The sequence below is a fragment of the Bombus vosnesenskii genome, unplaced genomic scaffold, assembly GCF_011952255.1.
Source record: "Bombus vosnesenskii isolate JDL3184/JDL3185 unplaced genomic scaffold, Bvos_JDL3184-5_v1.1 scf7180000015352, whole genome shotgun sequence".
NCBI lineage: Eukaryota > Metazoa > Arthropoda > Insecta > Hymenoptera > Apidae > Bombus > Bombus vosnesenskii.
In genome coordinates this window covers 8,205-17,129 of record NW_022883953.1, presented here as the reverse complement: position 1 = coordinate 17,129, position 8,925 = coordinate 8,205, and the positions used below count along the sequence as shown (strand labels likewise).

General features: G+C 36.7%; 1 pseudogene; it reads left to right on the top strand.

Annotated features, from left to right (window-relative positions):
- The first annotated feature begins 7,514 nt into the window (after positions 1 to 7,514).
- Positions 7,515 to 8,925, top strand: LOC117241188 (annotated as a pseudogene).

Genomic DNA, 8,925 nt, shown 5'->3' with positions numbered 1-8,925 from the left:
AATACGAGGAGACTGCTGGTCAGTTCGAATCGATTATTTTCTGTGCAGTAATCGTAGCAAAATGAATATATTCTAATTTATACGTGTCCTTTGTCCCACTTTGTGCCCGCTCTTTTTTCCCTACTTTCTACTGTTTCGAGGCATGAATGAATCCTCTGAACTTGTTGCTCTGGCAGTGAATGAAAAGTGAAGTTTAGGATTGGAAAGTGAAGTGAAAGTTTCAATTCCTCGCTTGTGTTTCACTTGTGGAAAGAATCTTCATCAGAAGTTTGACATTTTTGATAGACGCAAGTGTTTGTGCTTACATTTAGATTTTAGAAAGAATTTTGAATTGTATATGTCGATTACGTATATTGGTCATTTAAAAAAATCATAAACACTGTTCAAACTTCTAAGGTACAATGAGAAAAATACAATGTTCATCATTTTATCTTTCCCATGCATTACTGTACTATTACTTAGTGCTGGAAGTTATAAATACCTCTTGTTGTAACTTATCAAAATGTTCTGCTCAATGATATAGTCCCATTCATCCCCTGTCATTCCCAGCCACCATTTACATCTCATAACATAATAATAAAACAGTACTTGACATGATTAATAACATATTAAAAGCATCACCTAGAAGAGATGAATTATTTCATAATATAAACTTTCATGTTTATTAATCCCTTAATGTTTTTGTATTCTAATACTTTTGTATATCGCTTATGCTGTAGGTTGAATATGCAAATTAATATTTTTATAGATATAATTTAAATAATACTCGATAATAGATACTGTGAAATTTATCTCAACAGAACAAATTGGATCGTACGTAATTCGACAAAATAATATAAAACAAAAAGCGTTGTGCGTCTATTATTTCCTCATAAAACGAAAGAAACTTTTTGGACAAGCTAGTAGTTTTCAAAAGATTTACGACTTGTCTATGGAAGACGAGGGATTGAAAGAACACCGAAGAATGAGGTTCAATGGATGAACCAGCAGGAAGTTCTCGAAGCAGCTGCGAATCGCGAGTACCCCCTCGAAAAGAAATGAAAGTGAATCGAAACTGTAAGACTGTTACGACTTTTCCTCTCCGATATTCGTGAATTGAATCACGGTCAACTCAGCTTGAAAGAGAAGTTCGATTAAAAATCTTCTATTGTTAAATTCCTTAGTCACTCAGGCAGATCCATGCGATTAACTCTTAATTAGTATTCTTGGTACAGCAATAGTTACTCAATTTTAGAGTTTCAATAATATACGTTGATTTGTATTTCGTACTTTACGTAACCGAAATGAAACCTAAGTAGAGATTTGTTTTCTCATTAAGTATAACGAGTTTTATACTTTGGATAGATTGCCTCGTTGTGGGAAGGTCTTAATCGTTTATAATTGCGATTAAGTAATTGCAATAAGTCATATTTTTAAGAAACGTTCTCACATGCTGTCACACACTCTAATTAGAAAAGGATCATGAAACATTCGGTTTATGATATTATTAGTTTGTAAATCTTCCTGCTTCCGGAAACTTTTTTAAATATGAAAATATTTATATACAAAATTAAATATTTTTTTCAATATCAACACTTCTTGCGTTTATGTTGTCCTAGTCAGAATTATATTATTTCGTGTATCCTGTTGCCTTTTATATGATAGTCCTCCCGTTGGCTGCGGATTCGTTATCAAGCCTGAGGCCCTCGTCACTAGTGTCACTATCGACAATAAAGGTACCCCACCCGCGACCGGACGATGGAGAACTCCAACACGGAATCGCAATCTCCCGCGAGCCCTGCCCGGGAGGGCGCCTCGAGCTCGGACTCGGAATGTGACTCGAGCTCGGATTCGGATTCAGACTCGACATCAGAAGTGGCATCCGAACACACGTTGTCGGCACAGGATCGTAAGAGTATCGTGCGCGCACTAAAGCGGTCGCTAGGGAAGAAGAAGAGGAAGAAGAAGAAAGGACACCGGGCAACCTGGGTATCGCTACCGCGCTTCAACCCCGAAGCCGCGGACGCAGATCCAGCCGCCTGGTGCACAGCCGTCGGCCTGCTCATGAGGGACCACCCCCTGAAAAACAGCGCACTGTATTCTGCCCTAAACCGTGCCCTAGAGGGTCCGGCAGCGTATTGGCTTGCGCAGATAATGAACGGCGACGAGCTCACCTGGCCAGATTTTAAGGAACAATTCGCCGCGCACTTCGGTGGCCAAGAAGTAGCAGCCGCGTCGCTAATCAAGGTAGCCGAGGAACTACCGCGGGGCGGCGAAACACCAGGAGCGTACGGAAATCGTATCATCACCCTCCTGGGGTCGAAGTGGCGAAATTCAACCAGGGAAGAGGTACTCGCCGCCACCGCCCTCCATCTGCTGGGCTCGCGCGATGAACGTTTTAAACGACTAGCGCTCACGAGTGACATCACGTCGGTGAAACAATTCCAAAGGGAAATGAAGCCCTTCCTATACACGGAGTGGCTAACGCCCCCGCCGTGGAGGTCATTAGCGAGCTCCGGAAACAAACGAGGCAGATCACCCGCCCCTGGACCAGGTGTGGCCACTGCGGTATTTACGGACATCCGACATTCGAATGCCGCAAGAGGGCGAAGTGGGAACCGAAGAAGGACCCTCGCCGCCCGGAGGAAAGCCGACCGGCTGCACCACCAAAAGCGTTGTGCTTTCACTGCCACATGCCGGGACACATCGCGTCTCGCTGTCCATCGCGGCGAGAAGAAAAACATTGCCCCGAGGACGAGCGCCTGGTCGATGCCTGCGTGGTAGAAGCCCCGACGGGTAGACTAAGCCAGCAGGCCACACACGAGGACGTGTAAGTGTCAGGATGGCCGAGTCGGAGACGAAAGGACGCCGGGGCCCCTCTGGAACTTCCTAACCTTGCAACCTAGAGCCTAATATAGCCATAACGAAACAATCGCGAGTATCCAAACCGATAGCAATCGTACGTCGATCGGAGGATCGTGTGTACTGAGACACTCGACCGGAGTCTTGTTTCGGTGGCGTCGTTGGGATGACGAGCAGTCTTGCTAGAGAGCTGATAGGTGAAAGAAGTCGAGTGCCTTACGAGCAGGGAGTGGTGCACGTGTGAGTTAGAGCAAGGGAACCTGTCCTCCCGTTGGTCACGGATTCGTTATCAAGCCTGAGGCCCTCGTCACTAGTGTAACTATCGACAATAAAGGTACCCCACGCGCGACCGGACGATGGAGAACTTAACGCAGAACCGCTACCTCCCGCGAGCCCTCCCCGGGAGGGCGCCTCGAGCTCGGACTCGGAGATTCAGACTCGACATATATATTATTATATATATTATATATACTATTATATCTATATATTATATGTATTTATATCTATAAATATATGTATAAATATATCTATTTAAAAAAATAAAGTTGACCTTCATATATCGCCAATAATATCGCGTGCGTAAAAAGAAACTAATTACATTTAATTCTTTTTTTACATTTATTTATTTTTTATTATTATTTTTTTCACAACTAATTACATTTAATTATTACATTTACATACATTTAACTATTATTACATACATTTACATAGGCGCCCATACACAAACAGCTAAAAAGCTAAAAACATGTGGAAAAAAGATGACCAGTGCACCAGTATATATATACGTACGCTGGCATCGCTATGTTGGTAAATGTTCGATGTTATACGTGTCATGTAATGTAAAATGTAAAAATGTAACAGTTCTTAATTTAAAAAATTTAATTTAAAAAAAAATTTCGTTTCTATGAGTACGTTAAAAGTTTAACTATAAAAAGTCTCATCTGAGCTGTGTTCCTTTATGTGAAGGTATTATTGTGTGTAATATTGTGAATTACGACTTTTCCTCTCCGATGTACGTGAATTGAATCACGGTCAACTCAGCTTGAAAGAGAAGTTCGATTAAAAATCTTCTATTGTTAAATTCCTTAGTCACTCAGGCAGATCCATGCGATTAACTCTTAATTAGTATTCTTGGTACAGCAATAGTTACTCAATTTTAGAGTTTCAATAATATACGTTGATTTGTATTTCGTACTTTACGTAATAAGTATCATTGATATTATTTACGGCGTAACACTAAATAATAATTTAAATTTCAATATTGAAATTCTGTAATCATATATTAAAATATTGAAATTGTATACTGAAAGTATTTCATTCTGTTAGCTTAATTTGCTCAGGAGCCACGCTGATCACCTTCATAAATTCAAGCACAGAGAAAAATAACAGAAAACAATTACAAACGCTTTTGAAAATTTACCTTGGAGCCTGTGACTTTTTGCAATTCCTTGCAATAGATAATTGCAAATTTGGAAAAATAGATCGTTCGTTTTTTAGCATGCTGAATATTAATTATATACTTAAATAATTAAATCGAGGAATTTTATATTAATTTTATATTTTTCACAAGGCTGATCAGTTTCTCGTGTGAAAATCTCAATGAAAAGAATTCATATGCTATTGTTAAATTAATCCTCGTTTTAAATCCTCGTTACTGATCTAATTTATACAAAATAAGGTTACACACTTGCAACAATAAAGAAGCTATAGAGCGGCGAAGATGTCCTCAAAGAAGGAGAGAAGAATCAATTATACGAGCCATTATTCGCCACTTACCTAATCTTAATCTAAATCCTAAATCTAACTGCACTTAATCTTAATCTTAAATCTAACTGCAATTGTCCTTTGTTAATTTTATGATTTCCATTACGCGAATCGAGTTGAGTGCAAAAATTCTGTTTTACGACTAAACGATATTTACGACTAAACGAATCCTTACAAAACATATATATAAACATAAACATATATATAAACATTATAATGCAGAGATTGGAACATAATTCAATTTCGTGGACAGCATGTGTTCGTGATCAATCGACGCGTCAGATAATTTATTATTGAATAAACTGGCCGGTGGCGTCTGCGTTTCATGATTGGCAAGTCGATAACGATACAACCGATAGGTAACCGAAATAAATGTTCTACATCTGCGAAGTAAACGTTGTTCTACAAAGCTTTCGACGAGTGAATATTTCTCTTCTTTCTTTCCATCGATAAATCGCGTATCTCTTAGTAACATTCAACTAAATTTTACAAATTTCTTTCTATTCCATTTTGTTACGTCGCACCGCGAGCAATATGGCAACCAGATGTCACCGGATACTCGCAGCGTATCCTCCATAGTTTCAAGTACCTTCCATAAATCTCATAGATTTCCTAGAAAAGGTCCTTCAAACCAAACAAACGTCTGTTTCCGAAGAATTTCTAAAGACTATTGTCTACCCCGACTGGACAAGGGAAAGTTAGTTTTTCTCACGTATGCTGCAACTTTCCTCCCACTAACCACTTTCTCTCGAGGGCGGTTAAGACCCTTCGTTAACCAATTAACAACGAAGCCACTTCCTTCACTCTCCTAACTAAAATCGTCACCAACAAATCCGATGGTCCCGTGCGCTAGACACACCCATCCTTAGCTTTCCTCCGAGACAGCATCGTCTCCCAAGACAGTTCTGATTTCACATCCTTCGAACGGTCAATATCCTTCCACCGGGTAGGACACCCCCACAGATCAGTCACTCATTCATCTCGTACATATTCTCAACGCGAGAATTGATTGTAATTTCAACAAATAAATAAAAAAAAAATCTCGTACATACGCATCAGCGTAACTGCCTTCGTTATAAGTTGTTGGAATAAACGGTGAAATATAACTTACTATACTGTGTCATATTCATTTAACCACCTCTTATCTTAACCGAAACAGGGGAACGACTACTTCGCGGCGTCGATTCACCGAATCGTAGCGAGAATTTACGCCTCTCGCTACTGCGACTGCGTCTCTCCGCGAACGGTCGTAACACATTGATCGACAGAAGTACTAAACTCTAATAACATAAATTTATATATTTTCTATTTCCCAGCCACCAGTTTTATAGATTTTTCTATCTTCTGTACTACTTTTATCCCTTTTATTTTTTCTTACATGAGATTATTGTAAATTTAATATCATTTGTTCGCAATATTTGTTATTTATCTTTCCTTGAATTTGAAATTTCGCGCTTCAATGTTGTGTGTTGTTCGACGTTTTATCGAACGATGTTTATCGAACTAGTTTATGAATACATACATAATTATTAAAGAATCTATAAACCTTACTAGTTTGTTTTTAGTAAGTTTTGTTACAGAAAACATGTTCTCATAAATTTTCAACTTTAATTTATGGAAATTTATTAATCTTAAACTATAAAATCATTCAATGAGTCTTTCCGGATGTTTTTATGTAGTCATAATTTCACATATCAGCACAGCTCCACCAATAGGATAAGAGTTACGTGGAAGCAACAGGGGGGAAGAAGAACATATAGAGATCTAAAGGTTATTTTTGTCTCATTCAAGTTTCTGTTAACCGGCTTGGAAATTTCCTGTGCTTGTTTCGACTTTGAAGTCTTAAAAAAAAAATTGTAAGTAAATAGTATATATATAGTATATATATCCCGAGTCAAAGTTTCTCTTTATAAATAATAAACCGTTTAAAAACTATATTTTGTATGTTTTTTCCTTATTCATAATTAAATAATAAATATGAAATACTTCTACAGAAAGCCGACATCCTTCAATTAACCGAACAGCAGATGATTTAAAAATTAGTAGTTGAAAGAAATAAATGTTATTACATGTTCATAATTGATCGATAAATTTAAGTATACAATTAGAAAATGTTTCTTCTTTATTGATAACTAAATAATACAGATAAGATACAAGATACTTGTACGAAAAGTCGGCGCGTCGTTCAATTAACGGAACAGCAGAGGATTTGAAAATTAGTAGTTGAAAGAAATAAATGTTGTCATATGTTCATAATTGATCGATAAATTTAAGTATGCAATTAGAAAATGTTTCTTAAGTTTGGAAGAATATATAATCATGCTGAATGTTTTGTAGTTACGAAAGTTGTATACAAACATACATTGTACATACGACTAGTAATGGTACTAAATTACTGTTAGAGGGTCTTGGGTGTATAGAACCATATGATTAAATTAATACTAGAGATAACGAATCGCGCGAATGTAATTAATATTTTGAAATGCGTTGTTTGCATTAATTGATAGTTTTCTTATAAACTTTTTTATAAACAATTTCATTGCTATAGAAAAAAGATAAATGCCGGTAATATGTCTATCCTACTTAAATAGAAAGTGCAATATTTTGTTATAATATTTGGCGCAAGTTTATACATTATTACATCCAAAAATAATATTCTTTTTATATCTAAGCTATATTAAAATATAAAGATACAAATAGCTATGCGAGTAGTTAGTAGTTGATGCTTTTTACTTAAATTGTCTTATACTTCATAATTTGTAATAATATAATTCTTGTCATCAATGATTCTTTGTTTTTACTTTGTATATATTATACTTCCAGGAAGATGCCGCTCTATAAATTGACTTACTTCCCGTTACTTACTAACTTGACTTACTAAATTGACTTACTAATCCGTTTTATCTTCAGCTATGCTAGTATTCCATTTGAAGATGAACGTATCAAAAAGGACGTCTGGCCAGAAATAAAGCCCTGTAAGCTTTCTGTTTCTTAATCTGAAAAGAAATTCTGTTTCTTAAATCTCATCTTTCCTAATTTAACTAAAGTAGCTAAATAAAGTAGAACACAATTATGCAGAGTATAACAGAGATTATTGTTTACTCTCCATTGCTCTATAAGATATGTGGGAGAACAATAGGTATTGTTAAGGAGACAATGCCCTTTGTTTGCTGATAAATTATCAATAAATTAAATTATATCTTTCCAAAACAGATAACAGGAACCTAGATATTTAAGAAGCATCATAATCTGTTTGTTCGATAGAATCTTTGATTCTATTAGTTGTATGTTTTTAGTGACTCCTTATGGCCAGCTTCCTATGCTCGTAGCTGATAGAAGGAAGGTTGCTCAGTCTACAGCTATTTGCCGTTACTTAGCCAAACAATATGACTTAGCTGGAAAGATTGACTGGGCAAATCTTCATATTGATGCCACTGTTGATACTATTCATGATATTCGTCATAGTGAGTACCCAGTGCTGTTTTGCATAAATCTTATGAGAATCTTGATAACAGATAGTACATATCTGTTCAGGTATTTATTAGTTGAAATCCGATTTAATATTTGATTTAATCGAACGATACACGTATGTCAACAATACAAGACAAAGGATTAAAAAGGATTGTAATTCTATCTTCAGTATCATTTAAATTTCGCACAACACTGTATTCAAATTAGTATAACATTAGCGAATAGTATTTAACTGAAAACAAATTTTCAGAAATTGCCGCCTTCGACTATGAGGAGGACGAGAAGGTCAAAGCTGCAAAACGCAAGGCCGCTGAAGAGACGCTGCCGTTCATTTTAGAACGTTTGGACCAGCAAGTGAAGGAAAATGACGGCTACTTCTACTCTCTCTAATGATGGTACTCTCTCTTGGGCTGATTTGACATTCGTTGCTCTGCTCGATTATTTGAACTTTATGTACAAGTCTGATCTGATCGAGAATTACGAGAATCTGAAGCTGCTGGAGAAAAAGGTCCTCCTTCTGCCCAAGATCAAAACTGGATTGAGAGACGCCCAGTTAGCGAATTCTAAACTTCACGATTGCTTATGGTTTTATAAGCGTTTAAAGATTGCGGTCTTAGTGTGTTGAGAGAATGAAGAACGAATCGTTTTGATGGAAGTTTGTATGGAATATACTGATTGCTTTTAACATTCATTAGTTCCAGTTATTACCGATATTTTTGTCATTTAGTCAGGGTTTTCCCTTTAGATTACGTTGTGATAGAGAACTATTATTTGTGTATTCCTACAGAAACATACGAACTATATAAACTGTTGACACGATGTTGTGCTTTTGTATTATAGAGATAATAA